Genomic DNA, 14,155 nt, shown 5'->3' on the forward strand with positions numbered 1-14,155 from the left:
TTAACCTCCTTGGATTGGAGTGTTTCTTCTAGTACCTTTATAGGGCTGGATTTGTGGATAGACATTAAATTTGACTTTGTCATCATTGTTTTGTCCACCTATGACAACTGAAAGTTTTGGTGGGTATAGTAGTCTGGGCTGAGATTTGTGTTCTTTTAGAGTCTGCAAGACATCTGTCCAGGCCCTTCTGGCTTTTATAGTCTCTGTTCAGAAGTTTAATAGGTCTTCTTTTATATGTTACTTGACATTTTTCCCTTGCCACTTTTAATATTCTTTGTTCTGTATGTTTAGTGTTTTGATTTTTGTGCAGCAAGGGGATTTTCTGGTCCAATCTATTTGGTGTTGTATAAGCTTCTTGTACTTTTATAGGCTTGTCCATCTTTAAGTTGGGAAAGCTTTTCCTATGATGTTGTTAAATATATTCTCTGGGTTTTTGAGCTGGGTGACTTCTCCTTCTTCTATTCCTATTATTTTTAGGTTTGATTTTTCCATAGTGCCCCAGATTTCCTGGATGTTTGGTGTCAGGATTTTTTTTAGACTTACCATTTACTTTGAGTGGTGTATCTATTTTTTCTAGTGTATCTTCAATGCATGAGATTCTCTCTTCCATCTCTTGTATTCCATTGGGATTAGTTGCATCTATAGTTCCTGTTTGCTTATCCAGATTTTCCATTTCCAGAATTCCCTCTGTTTGTGTTTTTTTTTTTTTTTTTGCTTCTATTTCCATTTTTAGGTCCTGGAACAGTTTATTCATTTCCTTCAAGTGTTTATTTGTATCCTCCAAGTGTTTGTTTTTCCTGTGTTTCTTTGAGGGAAACTTTCATTTCCTACAATTGTTTGTGCTTTACTAAATTTCTTCATTCCCTATTTAAGGACCTCTACCATCTTCATAAAGATGGTTTTAAGGTCGTTTTCTTGTGCTTCAGCTGTGTTGGAATATTCAGGGCTTGCTGTAGTAGGATAACTGAGTTGTGGTAGTGATACATTGCCCAAGCTATTGTTGATTGTGTTCTTTCTTATACTGGTGTCTACATATTTGGGTTTGCTGTGCCGATTTCTGAGTTTGTCTTTGTTAGATGGGCATTTTGTTCCTTTGTTTCTCTTTCCTCTTTGGAGCTCTGATCTTTATTGCCTGGATTTGTGGCAGCCAGTGTGACCTCTGGTTCAGCAGGGAGTCTCTGTCTGAGTTGGGGGCTGAACTTTGGCAACTAGGGTGGCCCTTGGTTCAGTAGGGGATCTCCATCCAAGTTGGGTGGGGGGCATTGATGTGGAAGGGAGTGGGGGATGGGGATAGTATGTGTTTGTGGGAAGCACTGAGAGAGTATAGGAGTTCCTCAGGTGGGCTGCCCATCTGTAGTTCTGGTGGTCGGTGTGGCCTCTGGTCCAGCAGTGAGTCTCTGCCAGAGTTCACCTGTTTTACTGGCTGGCGAGACCTGTATCTGAGCTACAGATATCCGCTCAATGGCTATCCTACTTAGCTTTAAACTGCCAACCTGACAAAGCCTGGAGTCACTTGAGAAGGGAGTCTAGATAGGGATTCCCTAGATCAGCTTATCCTGGTACCATATGTGTGGGAGATTGTCTTTATTTTTAATTTATATACGAGGGTTCAGTCCATTGTGGGCAGCACCATTTTCTAGCAGGTAGGATTAGGCTGTATAAGAGAGCTAGTTATACATGCATCAGTGAGAAGTCAGCAAGCAGCATACTCCATGATTTCTGCTTTAGTTTCCTATTTGAATCTGCCCTGGTACTCTCAATGATGGACTGTGACCTGTAATGTAAGCCAAATAAACCCAGTCTTTCTCTAAGTTTCTTTGATTAAGGTTTTTGTTGTAGCAACAGAATGAAACTAGAACAATATTACAAAGAAGACAACATAAATTAGAAATGAAAATGTAAAAAAGAAATAGGATTAAGGCAAAAGTACTGAACTAACATCTCATTCTTAAGAATCATTCTATGTAGCTATCTGGAACAATCTAAAGCAGATACTCAAATGCTTGTATGTATTACGTCATTAGTTACAATATCTAAATATCTATCAATGGATGAATGCAAAACCTACTTGTAACAGAATATTATACAGATATAAAAATGAAATATTGATGCCTACTATAATGTAGTGGACTTCAAAAGTATTATACTTCCTTTATATGACATACCTAGAGTGGGTACAAATCCATAGTGACAAGGTAGTGACAAGGACTGCAGGAATAAGAAAAAGGGGAGGGGAATGCTTAATGCTTGCAGATTTTCTTCTGGGTCTGAAAATGATTGGAATGTACTAAATGATGCCAACTGATAACTCTAGATCAGTGGTTCTCAACCTTCTTAATGCTGCAACCCTTTGAGACAATTCCTTATGTTGTGGCAACCTCCCCAACCATAAAATTATTTTTGTTACTACTTCATAATTGTAATTTTGTTACTATTATGAAATGTAAGGTAAATATCTAATATGTAGGATATCTGATAGATGAGTCCCAAAGGGATCACAACCCACAGGTTGAGAACTGTTGTTCTAAATGCTTATTTTATGAAATACAAACTTCATGTAAAAAAAAGTTAAAAGAAAAAGAATGAATGCCAAATTGATAAATATTTAAAATTAAATATAGTTAAATTACTCAGTGCCAGAAAAAAATGAGAGGACTTTTTTCTTGTCACATTAAAATCTGAGAAATGTGTCTAAGCATCACTGGAGACTCAGAAATTATATAATCCACATAGGACACTTAGTTCAGAGCACTTGTTCAGCATGAACAAAGCTTTCAAGTTGATGTTTCTTTAAAAATTTACAAAGGAAAAGATTATATGCATACCTTTTAGAAAGCTATTAGAGAAAATAGGTAAAGTTCAAAAATAAACATGTCAAAAGCAGTGTTTTAGCACCTCTCTACAAAACTTATAGATAAATTAGTGATCAATAGGTCAGCTTGACTGAAGAAGGGGCACAAAGGGACTGAAAGGACCAGGGTGTGTAGTCTGCCTCTCTAGAACATTTTGTCCTCCCATCCCCTAGCAAATACGTCAGCACTTTCTGGCCTTCAGACGTGCCAGAAAGATAGAGACAGAGACCCACAATGGAGCACTGGACTGAGCTCCCAAGGTCCAGAAGAAGAGCAGAAGGAGGAAGATGATTAGCAAAGAAGTCAGGACCACGAGGGGTGTGTCCACCCACTGAGATGATGCGACTGATCTAATGGAAGCCCACCAAGGCCAGCTGGACTGGGACTGAATGAGCATGTGATCAAACCGGACTCTCTGAATGTGGCTGACAATTAGGGCTGAGTGAAAAGCTAATGATAATGGCACTGGGTTTTGATTCTACTGCATGTACTGGCTTTTGGGAGCCTAGTTTGTTTGGATGCACACCTTCCTAGATGGAGGAGGGAGGAGGAAGGGCCTTGGACTTCCCACAGGGCAGGGCACCCTGACTTCTCTTAGGACTGGAGAGGAAAGGGGGAGGAGGTGTGGGCGGAGTGGGAGGGAAATGGGAAGAGAGGAGGAGGTAGAAAATTTTAATAAATAAATAAATTAAAAAAAAGATTCACTCACCTTCCCCCAGGGCTAATTGGACCCCCCACCCCACCCTCTCCCTTCTGCCTCTCTAATAGTCTCAGGAGCTCACCTTCCACTCTCAGTCCTCCTGCAAGGAGCTGCAGGCCCAGATTACAGGTGGGCTGCACCTACCCAGTTTCAACCAGATTTAAGCAATATTTGGTTTTGATTTTTTTTAATTTTATGATCCTCATTTTTAGGTGTTGCTTCCGGTAGTATTCTCTGTCTGTCTGTCTCTGCCTTTCTCTGCTTCCTGCCCCCTCCCTCCAACCTCACTCCTGCCCTTCTTCTCTATTGGGCTCAGGACTTGTTTACTGAGTTACATCCTCAAACAATTTCTGTCTCATTAAAAAAAAAATTAAAATATTATTTAGATTTTAAAATAAAATCTCAACCTTTGTTACACTGTGGAAACAAAATAAAAAGTTGGCAGTGGTGTTATGCCTTCAGTCCCAGCACTGGGGAGGCAGAGACGTCAGGAAGATCTCTCTGAATCTGAGGCCAGCTTGACCTACACTGCACATGCTAGTCCAGTCAGAGTTGTATAATGAGATAATATTGCAAGCAACAACAACAAAAAGAAGAAAATTATTTAATTATCAGTAAAACAGCCAGTATAAATATATTTTAAAAATTTAAAGACTTCCACCTCCTCTTGGACTCTTTTGCTGGTTTATCTTGTCTAACTTTGATGTGATAGTTTTTATTTTCTCTTATTATATTTTATTTTGTTTTTTTAAAAAAACAAATAAATAAATGAAAACCTAGCCATTAGGATAAAGGTTAATAATTAAATTGTCACTTATACCTGCTGAAAGAAAGAAAATAATTTTTCTCCAGTAGATGACACTGAGTTTATCAACCATTCTAGGGCAAGCCTCATGTAGCTAACTAACATATAATTGACTCCACAGTTTTTGTGTGTGTGCATTAGCATGGTGGGGTTTTGTTTATTTGTTTGTTTTGTTTTTTAAGGTGTGGTTTTACTTTGTTATCTTGGTTGTGGGTGTTTTTGTTACTGTATCAGGTTTTTGTTCGTTTTTTGAGACAGAACTAAAAGTTAGATGGGCAGGGAGCAGGAGGAGGATCTGGAAGGACTTGGGTGAGGAGAAGACCATGATCAAAATATATTCAAATTTAATATTTTTAATATAATAAAATATTTAAAAGAAAAAAGAAATATTGGCATTCCAACATGGATATTTCATAACTATCATAAAGCACAAGAAAAAATGTCTTGAAATTATTTGACTGTAAAACATATTTTCTTAAAGACTATAAATATATGAGAAGAAGCTGGATGAGATCAACACAGAAGCTTAAATCAAGCTGAAATTCAGATCATACAAAGAAAGGAAGTATGCCAAGTAATAGCAAATAAATGGGTATTTTTTTAATTTAAAAATTTGAAAAGAATTCATTTATTTTGGTATTAGAAGTCAAACCCAGGGCCTCTTAAGTGATGTCCCCAACTCAGCAATTGTGAAATATAAATATTGACAGAATACTGTAGATCTAATTACATATGGAAATATGTATACTTAAAATATTACATGAGCTAGTAGGAGATAATAAAAGTATACTACTAGGAGTGTTTTACAAACAAGACAGCATGATATAATTTGAAAATGTAATGTGATAAGTTAAAGGGGTATTCTGTAAACTCCATGCAACCATAACTAGAACAGTACAAAAGCTAATAACTATCCAAACATACAATGAAATAACAAATGAAATACCAGACACTTGATTAATCCTAAATACACACACACACACACACACACACACACACACACACACACACACACACACACCATACAATAGGTAGAAACCACAAAGGACAAGTATCAACACCAAAACACATGTAGGATACAAAAGGCCTGAGTAAAATTTAATTACTCGTTAGTATGCGTGTGAGCCTGTGACTGCCTACACATGTGTGCCGTTGCACATGGGGGAGTCAGAGGGTAACTTTTAGGAGATGGTTCTTTCTTTACATTGTGGGATTCAGGAACAACCAAAACCAAGACAACTTGTTTCCTCCAAATCTATCAATACAAGATAATGGCTCTAAATGAGAAACACCTACATAAAATTTCCAAAAAAAAAAAAAAAAAATTCAAAAGAATGACTATTAACATGATCAAAGAAATAAATCAGAATATGAGAAAATAGTTGAATGAAGAAAGGAAGCCAACATCCAATATGAAAATAGAATGTGAAATATAAAAGAAAAATTAAATTGAAATGTTAGAGGTGAAAAAAAATCAATAAATCAAATAAAAAGTTCAGTGGAAACCTCACCAATAAATAGAACAGAACACAGGGAAAATAGGCTATCAAGATTTGAAGACAAAGTAGAGGAACAGGTACATTCAGTTAAGAACTCTGATACTTTTTTTGTTTTAAGTATATGAATGGAAAGCACAAAGATCTTTGGGATACCATAAAATACCAAATCTTTGAACTAGAGACCTGGAAGAAGAAGAACTGTTGGGAAGCTCTGTCCAGCCCCATTCCTCATTCCAGACTTTAGCCTCAAGAAAGCCCTACCATCTGACAGTTCCCCTGCCAAGCTCAAGACCACCAATAGGAGGCTATTTAAGGCCTGGCCCATAGGTCTGCCATGTGCTCTCCTGCTCTTTCTCCTATCTTCCCGAGAGTCACCCAAGAGTTGCTTCACTGTTTATTAAATCTAGATTTATTAATTCAGTTTGATTTGGCTTATTATTTTGGCAGAGAAACCCAATAACTGGGATCTAATACTTATCAAAGACTACATATCAAAAACCTAAAATATTTTCAAGCCAATCAGAGCAAAATATTTCCCAAATCTAGGATAAAAAGAAGTCCATCTAGGTATAAGAAGCATGTAGAACACCAAATAGCTCCAAAAAACAAACTCCTCAAAGCATGTCATAGTCAAACACCAAATATCTAGAAAAATGACATTGTACTGAAAGTCACAAGAGAGAAACACCATGTTACGTGTAGATAAAGGCCTCATAAAAACAGCTGTGTCTTAATGGAAGCTTTTAAAAGTAAGAAGGGCTTGGAGTTATGTATTTTAAATTTGGAAAAATTACAAATGTGAAACAGACTGTGATACTTGGCAAAAATATATGTCATGATGTGGGAAGAAGAAAAATATTCCACGATAAAACTATAGGAGTTTATGACCATTAAGCCACCCAACAGAAGATACTGGAAGTAATTTTTGGACTGAAAAGAATGGTAAGCATATCAAAGAGGCTAAAGGGTAGGGGTGAATGATGCTAAAACAACAGCTGAGAAAAGGAGGGAAGAAAGGACCAAGCACTGCGTCAGCAGAATGGCAGGAATTATACACGCCTTTAAATAACATTGTACAGTAAAGGTCTTAATTTCCCAGTCAAAATGCAGAAAATAAAAGATTGGATTAAAAAAATAGGAATCATCTATTTTCTGCCTGTAAGAAACATACCCACCATCAAAGATAGATATTAGTTTAGGGTAAAAGAATGGAAAAAGATATTCCAAAAAATAAAATTAGACATAGCAGGTATCACTATTCTGATCTGACAAAATAAACCTCAAACCAAAAGTAATCTAAAAAGAATAAGAAGACCCCTTTATTCCAATTGTATCAGTCTTGTCTTGGTGTGGTGATAAAATACCTGGTAAGAAGTAAACGTGAAGGAGGGTTTATCTTGGCTCATGGTTCTAGGAAACAGTTTATCTTGGAAGAGAAACCATGTGTTAGGATCACAAGATGACTGGCTGCACCATATCCTAGTCAGGAAGCAGATGGTGATGTATGACTGCTCAGCTGGCTTTCTTTTCTTTTCTTTTTTTTACTCTGTCAAGGATTCCAGTTCGTGCAATGGCACTGCCTAAATTTTTGGTAGTTCTTCCCATCTCAGTTAATCTAATGAAGATAAACCCTCATGGGGATGGCCAGAGGCTAACCTAATAAAGATAATCTTTCATAAGTATGTACTTCCTAGATGTACTTCCTAGATGGTTTTAGATCTTATCAAACTAATCAATATCAACCATCAGTGGGATCAGTCCAATAAGAGGATATTGCAATTCTACACATATATAAATTGAACATAGGTAAGTTTAACTTCATAAAACACAAACTACTAGACACAAAGACACAAATTAACCTAGTCACAATAGTAATATAGCAACTTTTGTACCCCACTTCCACCAACTGATAGACCATCTCAGTGCTGTCCTCCCACCAGACAGAGAAATATTAGGATTAAATGGTATCTTAAATCAAATAATCTCAACAAACATCTATAGATACTCCACTCAAAAACTTATGATACATGTTCTTCTCAGCAGACCACAGAACTTTCTCTAAAATAGATCACATATTATACACAAAATAGTTGTAGCAAATATAGAACTCTTGAAATAATTCACCAAGTGAATAATTCATTTTATTCTATTTAATTACAGTGGATTAAGACTACAATTCAACAGTAAGAATTATGGACAAACAGAAACTCATGGAGATTAAACAACACACTATTGAGCAACAAATAGATCATTGAAGAAATAAAGAAGGAAACAACAACAAAAATATCTCTGGAACCAGGTGATAATGAAAACACAACATACCAAAACCTTTGGTACAAAGAGGGAAGCTTAGTGTCTACACAAAGAAATCAAGTTAAGAGATCTCAAATTAAATGTCATAATACCTCTTTGGGTCTTGAAAAAGTGAGAACAAGCCAAACATCAAATCAATAGACTGAAACACATAATTAATGCAAGGACAGAAATGAATGAAGTAGACTCTTGCAATAACTACTTAAACAGAGAGAGAAAAACAAATATAGATGATTGAACAAAGCTATCCAACTGTTGTAATCTAGTTGACTAAATTTATGGAATACTGAACTCAGGAAGACTACAGCATACATTCTGCTCAAGTGCACTTGTATTGAGCCACAAAACAAACTTCAATGACAAAAACCATGCACACACACACATATCTACAGTTTCATATTGAGAAGCTACAAAAAATATCAAATTAAAACAAAGTAAATAAAAATACCACTAATAAACAGAAGGATAAAAATGATTATCATGGAAAATAGGCAAAAGCATTTAAGCCATGATCCTGCTCTTTGAAAAGATCAATAAAATGAATAAATACTTCACTAGAATGATCAAGAGAAAGAAAAGATATAAGTTAGTAGTCTAAAGAATGAAAGGAATGATGTTTATATGCCTACAGACTTCTAAAGAATAATAGAGCATAATATGTATAATATTATGCCAATATTTGGAAAACTATAATTATATAAACTCATTTTATTCAATAAAAACTTTCTATAAAGAAAACTGAAGTGCAATAACTTTTACAGTTAAAACCTAACATCAAAACATTTCCCCCAGTTTTATTGAGAAAATAGTCAGGAAAGAAGTGTTTCTCAACTCATGTAATGGGGTCAGGTTTATATCAATAAAGACAACACAAGAAAAGACAAGAGACTCATATTCTTTATGAACATGAGTTTAAATATCCTCAAAAATATTAGAAAATCAATTCCATCAACATAATTAGGATAACACATTACGATAAAGTAATAATTTTGTTCTGAGAATACTAAGTAGATTTAAAATCCAAAAGCAATCAATGTCTTTATTATATTAATAGTGGAAAATCCCACACAATCATATCAATAGATTCAGAGAACTTCAATATCTATGCATAAGTAAAACCCTCAGAACAGAGCATCCTTAACTTGATAAAGACTAAACATTTTCTCTTAAGATTGAGTTAATAAAGTGATGTCGGGCATCCTCACTTCTATGTAGCCTTGTACCACACAGAAAAGACTAACAGTAATAAAGATTGTAAATAAAAAGGGAAACTGCCTTGTTTCATGGTTGACATGGTGACATATGTAAAAAAAAAAACCAACAACCAAAAAAACCCAGAAAACAAATTTATTAAAGCTCTATTAAAACTAACAAATAATTGTAACTAGGTCTCAAAATATAAGGGATGTATAAAAAGAAATTAGTTGGGAGGCTGGGAAGATACAGTTAAGGGCTAAGGCCACTCCTACAGAGAACCTAAGCTCACTTCCTAGCACCTGTGTAGGTTGGCTCACAACTACCTGTAACTCTACCTTCAGAGGATCTGATGTTATAAGCACTCATATTCGCATGTACCTACCCACACATGGACACACACATACACATAATTAAAAATAATAAAAGTAAAATCAAGTTACATAATAATATTAATTTAAATTGGAAAATAAAATTTAAAATATCAATATCATTTATAATATCATTGAATAGAAGAAAAATAAAAAGATGGGGATGTGTTTTCTGGTAGAGTACTTGCCTTGCATGTACAAGGACTAGATTTGATTCCATCACTGATCTCTCAGAAAAGAACAGTAATAAATATCACAAAACACATGCAAAACCTATGCACTAAGGTACAATGAAAGTAAAATCTTTAAAAGGCTAAAATAAACATACAGGTATATCTTATAGGTACCTATAAGATGCATTTAAGATATTAATTCTATACAATTGAGGTGGCAAAGCAAAAATAATTTTGAAAACTAAGCACATATTTGAAGATTTAATGCCTTGAATTTCAGTCCTGACTGAAACTCTCCTCTATCCAATACAGCATGGCTTTGGTATAAGGATAGACACATAGACCAAAAATCAGGAATAGAAATAGCCAACAAAAATAACCTATGTGTTCAGTTGAAATCTAACAAAGACAGTATCATAATCCAATAGGGAAAATGACATGCTTTCAACAAATGGTGCTACAGAAGTTCAATATCTGTATGGGAAAAAGATGGCATCTCAAACCTTTCTGTACTCCATTCTAGGGTTGGCAGAGACTTGACTCTAGAGGGGTTCCCAGGTGTCCAGGAAGACGCCCCCAGCTAGGTCCTTGGGCAGCTGAGGAGAGGGTGCCAGAAATGTACAGATCCTATTGCCATACTTATGAATATCTTGCATATCACCATAGAACCTTCACCTTGCATTGTATGGAGAAAATGACAGAGCCCCACATAGGAGCACCGGACTGAGCTCCCAAGGTCCCGATGAGGAGCAAAAGGAGGGAGATCATGAGCAAGGCAGCCAGGACCGTGAGGAGTGCGTTTACCCATTGAGACGGTGGGACAGATCTAACGGGAGACCACCAAGTCCAGTGGAAATGGGACTGATGGAACAGGGGACCAAACCGGACTCTCTGAATGTGGCTGACGGTGGAGGAGGACTGAGAAACCAAGGACAATGGCAATGAACGTGAACTCTACAGCATGGACGGGCTCACTGTGAGCCTTGTCAGTTTGGTTGATCACCTTCCTGGACTTAGGGGGAGTTGGGAGGACCTTGGACTTAACATAGTGAAGGGAACCCTGATGGCTCTTTGTCTTGGAGAGGGGTGGAGTGGGGGTATGGGTGGAAGGGAGGGGAGGGAAGGGGGAGGAGGAGGGAAGGAGATGGAAATCTTTAATAAAAAAATGAGGGAAAAAAAACTAATTGAAATGGGGTATATGTTTCATTTAAAAGTGAAAACTACTCTGTTTTGCTTTTTGTTTTTGTTTTATTTTATTTTTTTTGTTTTGCTATTCTTGCTTTTTGGTGATGGAGATTTAGAGGAGGGCCCAGTGCATGGTCAACATCCACTCTACCTCTGAGCTACATCCATAGTCCCTTAAAACTATCACTTCTTGTTCAGAATATAGCAACATATACTACAACTATCTCTTGAAGAATACCGAGGAGAATGTTTACAACCTTACAACACACAATTCTAAGATAAGACATGAATGCAAATCATAAGAGTTAATAAATTAGATCTCATCAAAATTAAAATATATTACTTTAGAAAAGTAAGCAAGTTGGGCAGTGGTGGCACATGCCTTTAATCACAGCACTCGGGAGGCAGAGGCAGAGGCAGGCAGGTCTATGTGAGTTTGAGGCCAGCCTGGTCTATAAGGGCTAGTTCCAGGACAGGCTCTAAAGCTACACAGAGAAACTCTGTATTGAAAAACAAAATAAAACAACAAACATACAAAAAGAATGAGCAAAACACATAGTAGGAGAAAATATTCACACAGCATATATGTGAAAGATTTCTAACTAGAGTATATGCAGAACACCCAATTAAAGCAAATTTTTACCTGAGGTAGAAGGATCACAAGTTCAACCCAGCTTAGGCTACACAGCAATGTTCATATTAATCTGGGCTACACAGCAAGACCTTGTCCCCCCAAAAACCAAAGAGTAAAAATAGCTAACATATTTGTTAGACTCTTCATGAAAGAAGATACCCAGCCTGGTGTGGTTGCTTGCGCCATTAATCTCAGCACCTAGGAGGCAGAAGCAGGTGAGTCTGAGTTCTAGTGAGTTCCAGAACAGGTAGGACTACATAAGACCTTCCAAAACAAAGCAAAATTAATGATTTCCATATGGACAAAGACTACCTTATCAAGTATTGACAAGAACGGGAATAGCATGCATCCACTTTAGAATACAAGCATATATTGCTTCCCCCCCCCCCCCGGGTATTTAAGTGTAAAACTGAAAAGCTGAGGTATTTAAGATTTACAACATGATGACCAGATATGCACTGTAAAATGACCACTGTCTCACTGGTCTCTGTGAGTGTGGGAGACAAGTGTGTGTTCTCTTGGGAAATGTCAAGCACACAATTGTGCTGAAGTTTCCTGAGATAAAACCCTTCCACCTTGGAGGAACTTCTCACAACAGGATATTTACAGGAAGGTGAAGCAACAGGATGTACTAAGGGGAGAGAAGAACTCAGGAAAACTCCTTAGATCAGGAAGTAAACACCCCAATAGCTTCAGAAGTCTCTGAAAATGAGCAGTCAGTCCTTCCTCAAGTCCACATAAACTAAAGACTAAAGTCACCCTCAATTGAGCCAGGTCATAAAGAAGACTCAGGCCAGTCACCTGGAAGAAGCCAAGAGTGTTCAATTATCCTGAAAAAAGCAGACTTGCCAAACTTTCTAGAAGGACCAAAGATCATCTGAGCCACTGGGAAAGGACACTGTCTAACCTATTGAGCTGCCCACAGTCTGTGCAGTGTGCTCTGGGTTCCAAGTTTTTGTGAACTATCATCCATGCTGGATGAGGCAGTTATCTTTGAGTAATCCCTGCTCCTGTAAGTAACCCTTCACCCATATTCCTTTAAGTAGTACTGATAAAAGTGGTTCACCAAGTTGGACTTTGGTAAGGTCCAATTTGGTCTGTCCTCTGTTTCCTGTGTGTAGTTATTTCGTTCACATCTCCCCAGGAATAGTGTCACACAACAATACATTCTTATTAGACGTAGTATGATATAGCTACAGGATTTATCTATCACATAACTGAGTTTATACTTGGTGACCAACATCTCTCCATCTGTTACTCTCCTTCCAAGGCTTACCATAATCAGCCACATTTTTATGAGAATTTTAGCACATACATATAAATCATGTCATGTGTTATCTATGTCTGTGCCTGGTTTATGTCATTATGCAAAATATCTTTGGGTTTGTTCATGTCACAGCAAGATTTTCTTGTTTTATTTTTTGTTCAATTTTAAAAATTAAAATATAATTACATAATTCCCCCAACACACTTTCTTCCAACTCCTCCCATGCCCCCACTTTCTTTCAAATCCATGGCCTCTTATTATTTATTATTGTTGCTACACACACACACACACACACACACACACACACACACACACACACACACAAATAAATACATAATTGTAACTTACCGAGTCTGTTTAGTGCTGCTTGTATGCATATATTTTAGGGCTGACCACTTGGAGTTAGATGATCATTTAGTGTACCCTATCTATGGGAAAGATGAGTTCTCCCTTTCTTAGCAGCTTTTAATTGTTTAAAGCTCTTAATCTAAGGGTAAGGCTGTAATATTAAGTTGGGAGCATCACCCCAGACCCTGGCAGTCATCCGTGGAGCGCCAATGGAACAAAAAGCTCCATCTCAGGCCCCTCCCCCTGGGAGGGGCCTTGGCCAGGACTCCAGCTCCCAGCCTGCCAAGTGCTGACCCCTCTCCCAGGGAGGGTCAGGATCACTCCCACAGGCTATTTAGGCTCGCTCTGGAAAAAGGAACACGTGGTCTCTCCGGGATTTGCCTGGGCTCCTCTTCCCACAATGCTGTCTTCGTCCACCACCCAAAAGTGCTGCATTTATTAAACGTGGGCATTTTAATTTGGTCTAATCTGGTCTAATTGGAGTTATTTGTGTTGGTGGAGCGGCTTCTCTTAAAATTAAACCAAACAGAGACCTTAGGTGATTTATTCCATCTACGTTGGCATGTCAACAGCTCTCATTGTTCAGGTCTTGGTTTAATAGCCATATTGTTCTGTTCCATTTTAAATTATGTGTATGTAAATTATGTATGGGTCTGTGAATGTAGAGCAGTACCCCCAGACTCAAGAAAAAGGTGTCAGAGTCCATGGAATTGGAGATACAGGCAGTAGTTAGCTGCCCAACATGGGTGCTGAGATCTGAGCCTTAAAAATGAAACAAAAGGAGATAGCTCAATGGTTAAAAGCATGGACTGTT

General features: G+C 37.3%; 1 protein-coding gene across 1 annotated transcript in view; it reads right to left on the reverse strand.

Annotated features, from left to right (window-relative positions):
- The window catches only part of Adamts6 (ADAM metallopeptidase with thrombospondin type 1 motif 6), a 200,992-nt gene that overhangs the window by 51,397 nt on the left and 135,440 nt on the right, over window positions 1-14,155 (reverse strand). The window lies entirely within an intron of this gene.

The sequence above is a fragment of the Arvicola amphibius genome, chromosome 3 (assembly GCF_903992535.2).
Source record: "Arvicola amphibius chromosome 3, mArvAmp1.2, whole genome shotgun sequence".
Classification (NCBI taxonomy): Eukaryota; Metazoa; Chordata; class Mammalia; order Rodentia; family Cricetidae; genus Arvicola; species Arvicola amphibius.